At 45.1% G+C, this 15,527-nt stretch overlaps 1 long non-coding RNA gene across 1 annotated transcript; it reads right to left on the bottom strand.

Annotated features, from left to right (window-relative positions):
• Positions 1-2,560: 2,560 nt before the first annotated feature.
• On the bottom strand, positions 2,561-13,458 carry LOC139016138 (uncharacterized). Its single transcript, XR_011472619.1, has 3 exons — positions 13,387-13,458; positions 6,592-6,647; positions 2,561-2,661 (listed from the first exon to the last, which is right to left on the bottom strand). It is a non-coding gene; the product is annotated as an uncharacterized lncRNA (long non-coding RNA).
• Between the last annotated feature and the right edge of the window lie 2,069 nt (positions 13,459-15,527).

Below are 15,527 nucleotides of genomic sequence, written 5' to 3'. Positions count from 1 at the left end.
GTATAAGTATTATTGTTCTGACTAATTAATGATGTCTATGCCCATGGGAATGCTGGCTAGCCATAAAACAGCAAGAAAGAACACTCCCCTAGAGCAAGCATGTCAAACTCGTGGCTGGCGGGAATGAGGCATGTGCGGCCTGCCGGCTGCAAGTTTGACATGCTTACACTAACAAAACCATTTAAGGCAGAGACTTAAAAATATCAACTGAAAACAGCTAACAAATTCAAAGATCAAGTGGCTTGTTTTTCTGGGAAATAAATGAATGAGAAAACATAATTTTTGTTATTTGTTTACTCTTATACTATTTATTAAAGAACCACTGATGTGAAAGTAATAAACCAACTCATAGCCACAAATGCCACTGAAAGCAAGCTCTTGAAATTTGCTGTAATTCCGGTTCATTCAAAGAGCCCATGGTTCTCTGCCACCTTATTTTATTTTTGACAAAGTCTGGTTGCATTTTCCAATGAGTTCTGGTAAGCCAGCCAACAACTCTCTGACCTCTCCTATATCTTTTGGAATTTTAAGCATAAAGCCAGCAAGGACTTGCCTGGGGTTGAGGGAACAAAGTTATTTCCGATTAAGACTCTAATTGGATAAAAATCATTAAGAAAATAATTTAGTAATGCCAACTAAATTTACAAAGACTTATATTGATCCTTAAGTTAAAGATTGAGTGTACAATGGCAAGCTAAAATGAAACATTGTATACTGAGCGGTGCTGGGGCCGTGGTCTTCTTCCCGTGCCTGTGTGGCAGCCTTACTAACTCAGAGACTTAAAATAACCACAAAGGATGATCTGAAATTAAAACTGTTTAAAAAATATATATATTTTATTGATTTCAGAGAGAGAAGGAGGAGAGGGAGAGAGGAACATCAAGGATGAGAGAGAACCATTGATTAGTTGCCTACAATATGGACAGGTGCCCTGACCGAGAAGGAAACCCGGACCCTTCAGTCCACAAGTCAGCGCTCTATCCCAGAGCCAAACTGGCTAGGGCTGAATTTAAAACTAAAAGCAGTAGTCACGTTCTAGGCTAGAATCTTACCTGACTAAGTTCAATTTTCACCTTACTAAGCCTGTATGTTGTCTTTTTGCATCTACCATAACATTCCTTTGGAATCTCAAAATAATTTCCTTTTTCTAGACCCCTCAAAGCACAGATACCACATTAGAAGGGAGACCACAAATGCCCTCACTGTTATTGAACTAGTTGCTGACTATTAACTATCTTGTACCCACCTATGTAAAAGAAATATGTGCCGCTCTAACAGGTTTGGCTCAGTGGATAGAGCGTCGGCCTGCGGACTGAAGGGTCCCGGGTTCGATTCCGGTCAGGGGCATGTACCTGGGTTGCGGGCACATCCCCAGTGGGAGATGTGCAGGAGGCAGTTGATCGATGTTTCTCTCGCATCGATGTTTCTAACTCTCTATCTCTCTCCCTTCCTCTCTGTAAAAAATCAATTAAAAAAATATAAAAAAATTAATAAAATATATTTTTAAAAAAGAAGTATGTGTCTATCATTTTACTTTTTATTCTATCACCAATGGATTTAATACATGTAAGTCTTATTTGGATTGTAATGTATCAAATAAGGTGCGAAACTGCCATTCTCTGGAGCATTTTCTCAATCCTTTGAGATTCTGCTTCCCAGCAATTGTCAGTTTGGCTCAAATAAACTCACAAAAGTTCTTACAGGTTTGAATATTTCTTAGGTTGACATAACCCAAACTGATCCATTTCCTCAACATAATTTTAAAACCACACAGCTAGGCGTGCAAAGGGGAGTGTGTGTGTGTGTGTGTGTGTGTGTGTGTGTGTGTAAGAAAGAGGAGAGAGGGAGAGGGAGAGAGTGAGGGAGAGGGAGAGAGAAAAAGAGGGAACAGGGAGGGAGACAACCTCTCTAAATCCTTAAGTCCCTTTTAAAGAACAGATATATAATATAAACCTAAAGGAAACCACATTAGAAACACAGAGAGGTTTGCAAAACAAGAGGCTTCTTTCATCCCAAAATACCAAACCAACACAAGGGGAGAAAAAATGAATGCAATGGATCCATGTGCCAAAGTTTTGGTCCTGCCTCATGGAGACACTGCAAGCAAAGCCAAAACAAATGTGATAATTCACCTGATTCATTCCCAGGCTGTGCCTTAAACACACTATGTATTTGCCGGCTCACTGGCCAACACAGAGAAAAACACTTGTTTTCATTCTCAGTAAGGAACTTTGGGAGGTAACTTGGGCAGGCACCAAGAGAACAGCATTAAAGAGGAAAATGGGAGGGCTGGGGGCAGAGAAAGAGCGAGCCAGTATGTGGCCTGCAAACTGAAACAAGGCAACCTCCATGAACAATTCGCTCTGTCCTCTGGTAGATGTAGGTGTGCTGTTGTGTTGTGTTGTGTTTGTTTCTATTGTGTGTGAGTGTCACTCGATGTGCCCTGACATTTCTCCTCAGTCGGGGGAGTGGAGGTTGGGGTTCGGGTTTGGGAGAGCTCGGGTGAGGGCAGAGGAGGTGGGCAAGAGCCCTCAGCCATGGGCTGGGTGGGTACCTGTAGGCGCTGTGCCTCCTGAAGCTGCTTTCCCTGCAGTCACTGGCTGAGTTGGCCTCTTCCTCGTCCTCCCCTCCTCTTCCTCACCATCTTCCCCTCTTCTCCATCTGTGGTCAACGTACAACACACACTATTTGGATCTGAGCCACGGAGCCCCTTATGGCAGTGAGGCGCACCTATGACACAAGAACTCATTGTTTTGGTTGATTTTTCTTTGTTAAATGGCATTTAAATATATCAAATAAATATCAAAAATATAAATCTTTGTTTTACTATGGTTGCAAATATCAAAAAATTTCTATATGTGACATGGCACCAGAGTTATTTAGGGTTTTTCAAAATGCTGACACACAGAGCTCAACAGGTTCGCCATCACTGCCTAATGGCCCCAGGAGCTCAGTGCCTGGTTGGGGGGAATGTAGGGGAGGAGCTGGCAGCAGCTACCTCCTGTGACTGCTGTCCCCTCCGCCGTGCATCATCTAGGTCCCCACCTCAGCCACCTCCCGGTGCTTCCATAGAAGAGGATTAGGCCAGACTTAGTTGGACCATGTGTCCCATGGCTACAGGTCCTGTGGAGAGGGAGCCTGCATGGAATGCATCATGCTTATAGGCAAGGTGAGGCAGGGACATCTATACCACCACCATGAAAGCTGTTGGATGAAAGAAATTATCTCATTGGAAAAGGGGACTATTTTTCCATTATGTGCTGGTACCTGCTGAGCTAGCGATCTGGTGAGCCACTGAAAGGGGTCAGGAAATGAGTCTCCAGGACGATCCCATTTGTTGTTCCTCACCTCCTGGATTCCCCACACCTCACTGATCCCCATTCCCAGGCTGTGCCTTAAGCACACTATGTATTTGCTGGCTCACTGGTCAACACAGAGAAAAACACTTGCTTTCATTCTCAGTAAGGAACTTTGGGAGGCAACTTGGGCAGGCACCAAGAGAACAGCATCCGAAAACTAATTAACCACATAGGAATTGGAGGCCCTTGCACTCTGCCTAGAATCCCACCTAACCATTTCAGATAAGAATTCCAAATTGTCCCCATTTACCCTTTATTCTTATAGAAAATCTCATCCTCATTAGACAATCCTTGTCATGTAGTGTCTGTGCCATGTTTTGCTTGTATGTGGCATTGAGAGGTCTAAACGTATCCCTTAGCCAAGGCGGCTGCTTTCTCCAGAAAAAGCCCTCCTAGAAAACAGATAAATATGAATTCTGCGTTTCCCTTGTTTCTCCTGCCACAAAACATGCTGTCCTGTTTCCCAGTCCCACTGCTCCACTAGGGGACGCTGTGCTATTGTCCTCTGTGTGGTTGGCACCATTCTGCATCTCAGATTGCTAAGCCACCAGCAGTTATCTGTGGTCATTTAGGTCTATTATTAAATCTTATTCACTCAGAATTTCTTTCACTCACTCAGGCATTTAACTCTCACTGACTTAATGTGATGTAGTAATGACTCTCCTCTCTTTGCAGGAGTAGAGGAACCAGTACATTCACTTGGAATCATGCGTCAAAGGATCTGTGTTGGACACAGAAGTAAGTAGGTAGGTTTGGTGCTGGGCTGAGCTGGAGGGAGCGGAGGAACACACACATGACCCGCAGTGGGGTCCACAGAGGCTGAGGCAGGACAAGTGAATGGAGCAGTGGCCCCACCAGTACGTTTCCAGAAATACAGTCCTGAGGAGGGAAGTCGTAGGCAGTTACTGCTCACACATTCTTCGTTATCTCCAGCAACTCCTTGATAGCTGGCCAACAGTTAGGAAGGGATTTTTGTTGTGTGTTTAATAAAAATGCTTGATTATTTTTTTTAGTTCTGGATTTCACAGAGACAGAGAGAGAGAGAGAGACAGAGAGAGAGAGAGAGAGAGTCTAGATGCCTACGGCCAGCCCTCCTACTAGAATTGAATTTGAAACCGGGCATTTGCCCTCACCTCCTGATGCATGGGACAAAGTTCAACAAACTAAGCCATGCTGACTTGAAGTAACCACAAAGAATGGTTTGAAATTAAAACTTTTTAACTAAAAGTAGGTTATGGCAGGTAGCCAGCCGGCCCCACCCCCTGGTTGAACTTCTGGTCAAGGAGACAATTTGCATAGTAGATTTTTATTACATGGGATATATATATATATATATATATATATATATATATAGAGAGAGAGAGAGAGAGAGAGAGAGAGAGAGAGAGAGAGAGAGGAAATATGCAAATTAGGCCAGGACACCATAACATGTCATGACCATACACCAGGAGGTTGTGCGCACAGGTGAGGCCTGAGCTAATATGGAGACAGAGACAGGAGGGCTGGCAAGCCGTCGTGCTGGACTTGGGCCGGCCCCCTGGAGCCAGAGCGGACACAGACAAGGACAGGGCTCGCTGGCAGCCTCTGCAATGGAGCACAAGCCTGGAGAGGAGACTGTGGGCCCGCATCCGGTGGAAGCAGCAAGGCTCCCTCTGGCCTCCCGCAGAATTGGCGTGAGTCCCTCCCGGCTCCTGTGAGCGCTGGTGGCTCGATTCAGCCTCTTGTGGAAGCTTCGCAGCTCCCTGTGGTGCACCTCGGTTCCCCCCGGCGCCCGCAGCAGCAGCAGCAGGTGGACTACTGCACACGATATCGCAGGATGGGCTACTAGTATCAGAATAACTTCCGCTGACAGTACATCAGGACTCAAATCCACCTATCACATTTCCTTATGTGCTTTTGGAATATGTTAAACCACCCCTAGAAAGTTTTCACTTCCAAAGCATACCCACATCTACACATTTACCTGATTGGGGCTGGGGATGGGGTGAGGGTGGGGGGCTTCCTCTGGCTACTACCCTTGGGCAAGCTTAGCCCCATCTTGGGCACCACCTCAGCCTGGGCAAAAGCCCACTTGCCCCGGCTGTTGCCTAGGTGCCTGGAGCAGAGCACCTCTCCCCGTGGGTCCAGCACATGGGCATCTACCATGTGGGGCACAGACAGAGCTGGAGCTGGGGGCTGCATGAGTGGTCTGCCCCTGCTGGCCCCTCCAATGGGAGTGCAGGCAAGGAAAAAGGGAGAGCTGAGTGGGGAGGTGCTGGGGCCAGGCAGGAGGTGCAGGCCTGCAGAAATTTGTGCAGGTAGAAGGCCCATCGGAATTGCTGAGGTCCCTCTGGATCAACTTCAGACTTTTTTTTATCTCTCCCTATGTGACCAGAACTAACAATGGGTTTAGCATGGTCAGTCAAGGGAGCTATGTCTCCAAGGAGCCTAGAAGAGACTGAGCCCATGAAGGGACCACTATAGGGCATGCAGTGAGGTTGGGATAGGATGGGGGTGTGGGGGGTACTATAGGTAACCCAGGCGGCTCTGTACTGTGGCATATATCTCATCAGGGCCTCCCTCCTTGTCTCCCTTTCCAGCTTGGAGAGGAAGGCAGGGGAGGCCTCAAAGGTGTCCCCCTCCTGACCCTTTGATGCCAAGAGATCTCGAGGGTATTGCAGGGGATGGGGGAGGGCGGGGGGAGGAACTTATGCAACCCAAGCAGGCCAGGGCAGCAGTTAATCCACTCCATCCACAAACAGCCCTGCCTCTGACTTAAAACCCTAAGCCAAAGTGCTATAGATTTTAGGGAAAAAACTCAGTACTGATCAGAATATCCTATTTACATTTCACTCTTTCTCCTCAAGCCCATCTATAAGAGGCAAAGGATTGAATATTTTCATGAGAGTTTATTTAAATCTTTGGAAGGTAATTTTAATGGAAGGCTACACGAGATCAGTATTTGAAGCAAAACCTTAACGAAAATTTCCCTCCTCCAAGCATCCTAGCAAGAAGTCATCTCTAAAATTTTAAAGTTAATGGTTCATTCAGGTATTGCTTAAAATTAAAAAAAAAAAAACAAGCAAGCAAAAAACCAGTGTTGAAAGGCAGAAAAATTCTGCTCAGAGGGTTAGTGGTTTAACAAGGGGAGAACTTGATGATGTATCCGAAAAGATGAGTTTTAAATCAAAGAAAAAAAGAGAGGTCCCTACTACCCAAACACATTCCAGAAACAGACCCTCCTCCAGCTTACCCAAACGCTCCTCGGCCATGCCAACTCCGAGATTCCTGCACTCAGAATGACACCACCTGTAAAGCACAGAACTTCAGCTTTGCTTCTGAAGTGATGCAACCACAATACCTTCCTTTTCCCTTTCTTCAAGGTCAGAAAGATCCTGAAGCTGTAAGGATTTTGAAGTAAAGGTCCTTCCCAGAGTCTCAATGTAGACTTCAAAATGTTTTCTTATTAGAAATAAAAACTAAATTCCAACAATCCCAGCTATCAGTTGAGGTGTTCTGCGGCTTCAAAATCAAAGAAGACTTGCAGATGCATTACTAGATATAAACAATTGTTTTTATAAGTGCCATACAAATACTGGAGAAAATTATGGACACCATCACCCAAGTCTATGAAATTATTATTAATTCTAGCTGGCAGTCCAATACTCAGATACTTCCACTTACAGGCCTCTCACATCTCCTCCCCACAACCCAGGTCTATTCTTGTCTCTAAAGTCTAGAATTTCAATGTTGAAAGGAGTCTAGTTAGTTCATTGGTCAGCAAACTAATTAGTCAACAGAACCAAATATCAACAGTACTTCTTCAAAATAGACTCGCCCAGGCCCAAAATCGACTTTTGCGCATGGGCCACAAAGTTTCAATCACACTGTAAATGCACACCCACACGTGGTATTTTGTGGAAGAGCCACACTCAAGGGGCAAAAGAGCCGCATGTGGCTCGTGAGCTGCAGTTTGACAACCACGGAGTTAGCCAAAGAAAATCCACAAAGTTTACCTCGATGATTCCTTTTGAACAATCACTGAAAACAATGTAGTAAATTGCCAGTTCTTAGTTAGCACTGGGAGCTGTTTAGGTCAAGGGCCTCATGTTGAACTGTCCTATGTCTGATGCCAAGATGAACCATAGGACAAAAGACATAGACATAAGAATATCACAAATCTGGAGAAACCAAGATGCTGGCATAGGTAAACACTGGAAATTGCTGCCTCCCACAACAAATTCAAAAAACAACTAAAAGACAAAAGGACATCATCTAGAACCACAGGAAAGCTGGCTGAGTGGAAATACTACAACTTGAAAAAAAGAGAAAAGCACACTGAGACTCAGAGGAGGTACGGAGGTAAAGTGCAGAGGTACAGAGGCACACACGGCAAGGAGGGAGTCACAAGCCCCCTACTGCTCTGAACTCCAGTTCCAGGTGAGTCTCTGGGGACCTAGACTCATACAGGGAGAACCTGGACTGTCTGGCAGCAGGCAGAACTCAGAACTCGAGGGCAGCTTTCTCTCAGGGGTGCCTGCAGCAATTACCGGGACACAGAGGGGGGTGGGGGGGCGGGCCTTAGCGCAGGGCTGAGGATCAGCCATAGCTGCTTGCTCCACCCTGTTGTTTCCCTGAGACCCCACCCCACCCAAGCTGCTGCAGAGGCTTTTGCATATGAATGCCCTGGCCCTTTGCAATCTGAACATTACCTAACAACTGTAGCTGGGACAGACAGACCCAGAACTTCCAAGAGAAGGCCCAAGGCCCCACAGCAGCTTGCATTGCTTCACAGCAGGGACTCATCTGGGCACCTCCAAACCCCAAACAAGGAAGGGGAATCTGCAGATATCTTCATAGCTCCTGTCGGGTAGCCTCAGGCAGAGGCTAAATTAGAACTACCTTAGATCCAAGAGCCAGTGTACCCAGTGGTCAGAGTGAGACCATCCAGATTACAACTCCTCAGATCCATAAGGGACACACTCAGGGGGCAGACTCAATGAGCACCAAAGCCCCACTGAAGCAAGTCTTGCCCCAGAAGGGTGTCTTCAGCACAGAAGTTCTCCCACTGCAGACACAGCTGATTCTCACAGCCAATTGGTCTGGAGGTCAATTCCTCCCAGTGATACCTACAACAATCAAGGCATAACTACAACAAGACTGTGCACAAAGCTCACAAAGGGGCAGCAACAACAGTGTCCACCTCAGGTAATTGGGGAAGCTGAGCCACTGGTCCCTATAGGACACCTAGCACACAAAGCCACTCTATCAACACAGGGAAGCAGCCAAAATGTGGAGACAAAGAAACAGGTCACAAATGACAGAAATGTAGGAAAGCCAACGACTGGATATAGAGTTCAAAACCATAGTATTAAGGTTTGTCAAGAATTTTCTAGAAACCGCCGATAAATTTAGTAAGAGGATATGAAAAAAGACCAACTAGAAATTAAGCATACACTGACTGAAATAAAGAATAATATACAAAGATCCAACAGCAGACAAGAGGATCCCAAGAATCAAGTCAAAGATTTGAAATACAAAGAAGGAAAAAATACCGAACCAGCCAAAACTAGTTTGGCTCAGTGGATAGAACGTCAGCCTGCGGACTGAAAGGTCCCAGGATCAATTCTGGTTGAGGGCATGTACCTGGGTTGCGGACACATCCCCGGTGGGGGGTGTGCAGGAGGCAGCTGATCGATGTTTCTCTCTCATCGATGTTTCTGACTCTCTATCTCTCTCCCTTCCTCTCTGTAAAAAAATCAATAAAATATATTTTTTAAAAAATACCCAGCCAGAAAAGCAAAAAGAATCCAAAAATACGAAGATAGTGTAAGGAGCCTCTGGGACAGCTTCAAGCGTACCAACATCCGAATTATAGTGGTGCCAGAAGATGAGAGAGAGCAAGATATTGAAAACCTATTTGAAGAAATAATGACAGAAAACTTCCCCTACCTGGTGAAAGAAATAGACTTACAAGTCCAGGATGCACAGAGAACCCCAAATAAAAGGAATCCAACAAGGACACACCAAGACACATCATAATTAAAATGCCAAGGGCAAAAGACAAAGAGAGAATCTTAAAAGCAGAAAGAGAAAAACAGCCAGTCACCTACAAGGGGGATACCCATACGACTGTCAGCTGATTTCTCAACAGAAGCTATGCAGGCCAGAAGGGAGTGGCAAGAAATATTCAAAGTGATGAATGCCAAGAACATACAACCAAGATTACTTTATCCAGCAAAGCTAACATTCAGAATTGAAGGTCAGATAAAGAGCTTCACAGATAAGAAAAAGCTAAAGGAGTTCATCACCACCAAACCAGTATTATATGAAATACTGAAAGGTATTCTTTAAGAAGAGGAAGAAGAAGAAAAAGGAAAAGATAAAAATTATGAACAGCAAATACATATCTATCAATAAGTGAATCTAAAAATCAAGTGAATAAAAAATCTGATGAACAGCGTAAACTGGTGCATATAATAGAACCAAGGGCATAGAAAGAGAGTGGACTGACAAATCTTGGGGAGAAAGGGGTGTGGGGGTACAGGAAGGGGAAGAGGGTGGGGTGGGAACTGGGTGGAGGAGAGCTATGGGGGGAAAAAAGAGGAACAACTGTAATAATCTGAACAATAAAGATTTCATCTAAACAAAAGAATACCACAAATCTGACACAGAGACCTATTTTTAATACACCTGAAATTTATGAATTTCATAGTGATTGTGAATATTAAATAGGATACATTTTAAGCAATAAGTTCATAGTAAACTATAAGTATTATATTTTAAGCCACAGTACTTTTCGGCACCATTTCTAGGGGCCCTGGCTAACTGAAAAGTTGCACTGAACCCTGGTGGTGAAAATGATGATGGAACAACTTAGAAAGCCATGCCTATGCCAATATAGGGTTATGGGTACCCAGAGGCAGTAAATTGTTTTAGTCATCCCATCCTGTAGCTCCTGTTTCAGACTATAGCATGAAGAACAGAAAAAATGGACCTCCCACCAATAGGATCTTAATTTGCAGCACTCCCCTCCCCAAGTTACTAACCCCTGTTAGAAGGTACCTCTGCATAAATTTTATAAGCAACTAAAACAAAGGTCATCTGCATCTAAGATTCAAAGCTGTTTTCAGAATGCAAATCTTCAGTGTTAACTCTCTAAATAACTTACACATTCATGTGGATTTCTCATATCCCTAGACTTTCCTTAAAGGTGTATTTCAATTTTTAATGTACCGCAGGTCCTCAAATTCAACATCATTTTGTTGTGTCCTAATGTCCACAGGAACTTAACTCTTATCTTATTAATTAATCTATATGGTAAAATTGTTTTTGTTTTACATCATTTCACTTAAAAGTTGCAGAACATACCAGCATGGTTATGTGAGCACTTTGTGTATATGAATGGATTTATAAAATTCCAATAATACAAATAAAGTCAAAGCATTATTTTTATTGAGTTATTGGTACATCTTCCTCTATCACTAGTTTGTAAGCTCTTCAAGTGCTAGAAGGAACCATTATCTTATTTTTTCATCTCCAGAACCTAACACAGTTCTTGGCATATGATAGGAGATTGATAGTCTGTTGATTGAGTGAATGAATGAAATGAGCAAATATGAAAATGAAATTACTTTATCCAACTGAAGCTGACTGCTGACAAGCAGGGCTGAAGACAAATTTTTAAATGCTGACTGCTGCAGGGAAAGCCAGCCTGTACAGTGAATCAGTGAAGCAGCTCTGGACAACAAGGAAGCTTCCGAAGCTGGTCCCTGGGGAGCAGAGACAGTTGTCTCCTTGGATAACCTGGCCACACTGCTTGCTGGCAACCATTTTCCTTCATGATACTGAAAAAAAAAAAATCTCTCTGATGCCTTAGGGCTTTCCTTGATTTTAAGACATTATTCATTTTCTGAATTTATAAAGAGTTTAATCATGTGTACTTGCCAAAAATATAAAGGTACAAATAATCACTAATAATTAAGGCCCTGAATTAAAAAAAATAAATCTACAATGCTCTCTTTTCTCAACTATATATTAACATGTGGAACATTTCCTTCATTACTCTATCAGTGATGGGCTTTATGTTGTGAAAATCTCAAAACCTAAAGCTTATGCAATGAATAGGTCTTAATGTCCAATTGAGAGGGGAAAAAATGTATTACAACAGATACCAAGTAACTGTTTCCTGATCTTTCCAGTACCTGTAACATCTGAATGGCTGTGTGAAATCGCTACAGGCTTGAAAGAGGTAGATTGGCGTCTGCAAATTAATGTCTGCTGATCATCTTTTCAGTGACAGGATTGAAGAAGGTGGTGAGCAGGGGACACAAGTGAAGGTGGTCTACCTGAGTCATATCTGAGGAGAGTTCTCAGATTCAGTAGAGGTGAAGTCAATGAGGAAAGGAACATGGGTAAGAATAGGCAGCAAGGTCAATAAAAAGCCAGCTCATGAAGTCAATCAGAGAAGCTTATGAAGACATAATTATAACATGAAAAGTTTGGGAAATCTAAGCTTCACTCATTCATTCAGAGGAATCAAAATGGTCCATGAGAGATTGGGTAGGTGGGAAGACATCAACCAAAGAACTTGCATGGGTATATGCATAACCCATGGACAGAGACAATAGTGTGGTAAAGGCCTGAGGTGGGGGCGGGGGAGGACTGAAAGGGGTCAATGGGGGGAAAAGGAGGATATACTTTCAACAATAAAGATTTTTTTAAAAAGTCATGGCTAATAATAATGAAATGGTCCATGAAAAAAGAATGATGGTTGAATTGAGGCACATACCTGGTAATTAACTATACTTCTGGGGCTCTGTGAAAGTAAAATTGGACAGCACTTAAATGGAATAATGTTTCTGCAATGCATTAAAGAATGTTTAAACAGCCAAAACCGGTTTGGCTCAGTGGATAGAGCGTTGGCCTGCGGACTGAAAGGTCCCAGGTTCGATTCCGGTCAAGGGCATGTCCCTGGGTTGCGGGCACATCCCCAGTGGGGGATGTACAGGAGGCAGCTGATCGATGTTTCTCTCTCATCGATGTTTCTAACTCTCTATTTCTCTCCCTTCCTCTCTGTAAAAAATCAATAAAATATATTTTAAAAAAATAAAAATAAAGAATGTTTAAACATTTTTTCTGGGAACTGAAGGGAGTTCTGAATAGGCAGTTTGGGAGTGATGATAAAGCATCCTTTGGGTTATAACGCATGAGAAATTTTGTCAAGCATACATATCTTAAAACCACATCATAGTAAATGCAAGCAAGATTCTTCCTGTGAACATTTCTTAAATTAAGGGGCAGCATAAAATGACATGGGGCTTTAACATCATTAAATTTGGGTGTGACCTCGAACTTCCACCGGTATTGTCAGGAACCTTAAGTAAGTCCCTTCACCCTCCTGAGTTTACGTTTCTTTATCTAATAACAAGAGTAATCACAATAAAACCGGACCCAGAGGCAGGGTGTAGGGAGGCATCCGCAGGCGTTCTGTAAGCCCTGCAAATGGCAGCCTGTTACCCTGAGTTCAGTGCTTCCTGCGGTGGAGCTGGGAGTGTGCACCTGGGCCCCTTCATTGGAGATTTCGGGGAAAGCTGCTCTGGTCTCAGGCCTTGGGCTCCGTGGGCATCCCTGGCTGAAGAGCAGGACCCTCCATGAAGGCACGGGAGCCGGGCGGCCCTGCAGCGGGGAGGCCAGGCTGGGAGCACCCGAGGACGCTGTGGGTGGTCCCCGGACATTTAAGTGAAATGTCAGCCGGGAAAACAAAACCGTCCCTTCCCGCCTCTTCCCCAAGGCACCTGCGGAGGGGTCATTTCATGAACCAGTTTTGTCTGAAATCCTAACATTCGAGAAGAACGAGGAGGCCACCTGAGCTGCTGTGGAAAGTTCTCTCTCGAAAATCAGTGCCTGCGAGCAAGGGCCCCGCTCAGAGGACCTGAGGCGGCTGAGGTGCCGAGGCTGGACTCCGGGGCGCCCCGTCGCCCGGAAGCCGTGTCTCCATCCTCCCTCCACCCTGGGCTCAGCTCCCAAACCGCCATGGTTTTCTTACTGGCGGTCGGATTCGCAAAGGGCACGGACTCCCGCCTTCCACCTTGAAGGGTTCCATGCAGACCCTTGAGTCGCCAGCGGCACTGCGCCTGCGCCAGGCTGTGCGAGGGGCGGGGCCAGCTCGGCACCTGACCTCTCCTTGGCCCCGCCCACTCCGGGATTCTTCGCCTGCAGATTCATTCTTCCCAAAACAGACTATGGAGTGCTAGGGAGTTAGCACTAACTGCTGAATTTTTAGAAATGTTTCCATTTCCTGACTCTGAGAAATGACCACTAAAGATGTAATCCTTTGGCCGTGCCGTCAAGCGCTGGTCCGCGCGGGGTCATCCCAGCGCGGGTCCCCTCAGCGCTCCCACCACCCGCCTACTCCCACCCCAGCCCCACCCCCGCTGCAGAGCAGAGCCGTACAGAAGTCGGGTGACACACACCAACAAGGTAACCCTGGGTTATAAATTAGGTGAAAGTCATGACAGGCAGAGTGAGGTGAGGCGGGCGGGTGGTGACTGGAGTGACTGGAGGGCTTACTGGACGTGTGGGAGGGAAGGGTCTCCAAGAAGATGACATCTGAGAGGCACCAGCCACGGAGAGCAGGACAGGCTTAGTGCCCAGCCAAGTGCAAAGGTGCTCGGTGGGGGAGTGCCCGGGGCAGTAGAGGAGCCGAAGGCGCTTCTCGTAGCTGGAGAACTGAAATGTTCAATGGGGTGAGGTGCAGAGTGGAGCGGACCAGGTACAATAGGAAGCCAGCAGCCAGATTATGAAAGGCGCATAGACACTTGGATAAAGTCTGCAGTGATATGCATTGAAAGGTTTTTAGAAGGTGACCTGATACATTGTGATAGATGTTATAACAAGACCACTGGGTAAAGGGGGAATATCTACCTGCCTTGACTTATGGGGGAGATAAAACTGTCAGAACCAATTGTGGGAAGCCTTGGTTTCTGTTCTAAACCTCTTTCCCTCCAACGCTGGGGCTGTTTGGAGCAGAGGAAGCAAAGCAGTTTCTAAATGAGAAAACCAGCAGCTGCAGGACTCCAGGGCAAGGCCAGGCATTCCCAGGTTTCCTGGGCCTTGAGTCACTGGCAGTGCAGCAGGCAGCGCACAGGAATGTGTCCAAGCCAATGGTCTGGCAGGGGGGTGGGCAGCAGGCAGGCAAGGACAATGCAGCACTGGACCCTCAGTGCAGGCCCCTTAGGGTCCCCAGCTGTTACCCTACAAGGGTGGGGGGGGGGGAGACAGACCCTTTTTGTACTTCCAGGCTCCACCCTGACCCCCAAGTAAAATGATCCTTGGGAGGCTCAAGGGCTGCCTAGAGGCTTCTGAAGAGGATGTGGGTGAAAAAAATACAACTTTCATTCCTATTGATTTGTATTTTACTCTGGACTTATAATTTATTGTGGGTTTTTTTTTTTTTCAAATAAGCAGCACATTCAAATGCTTTAAAAATGTAAAGATACAAGGATCTTGAAGAGATATTGGTACCCCCATATTCATAGCAACATTCTTCACAATAGCAAAAAGGTAGAAGCAAAGGTAACAAGGGAGGACAGAATAAACAAAATATGGTATATACACTGGAATATTATTCAGTGCTCCCACTTGCTACAATATGAACTTGGAGGACACTATGCTATGTGAAGAAAGTCAAAGACAAAACGGCAAATACCGTATGATCCCATTTGTATAAGGTGTCAGAGTGGTCGAATTCACAGGACTAGAAAGGAGAGTGGTGGTTGCCAGGGGCTGGAGAGCAGGCATGGGTAGAGTTTCGGTTTTGCAAGATGAAAATGTTCTGGAGATGGATGGTGGTGATCATTGCACAACACTGTGAATGTACTCAATGTCACAGACGTGTACACTAAAAGATTGTTAAGATGGGCCGGGTCAGTGTGGCTCAGTGGTTGAAAGTCTATGAATCAGGAGGTCTCAGTTCAATGCCCAGTGAAGGCACATGCGTGGGTTGTGGGCTCAATCCCCACTAGGGTGTGTGCAGGAGGCAGCTGATCACTGATTCTCTCTTCACTGATGTTTCTATCTCTCCCTCTCCATTCCTCTCTGAAATCAACATAAAATATAGTTATTAAAAGGGTTAAGATGGTCAATATTATAGTATGGGCATTTTACCAAAATTTTTAAATAAGAAAA

This window comes from Myotis yumanensis, unplaced genomic scaffold, assembly GCF_028538775.1.
Source record: "Myotis yumanensis isolate MYYU_CA2020_CCGP unplaced genomic scaffold, mMyoYum1.0.hap1 SCAF_9, whole genome shotgun sequence".
Taxonomy (NCBI): Eukaryota; Metazoa; Chordata; class Mammalia; order Chiroptera; family Vespertilionidae; genus Myotis; species Myotis yumanensis.
The sequence above is the reverse complement of the archived record's forward strand: the minus strand, read 5'-3'. Positions and strand labels throughout refer to the sequence as shown.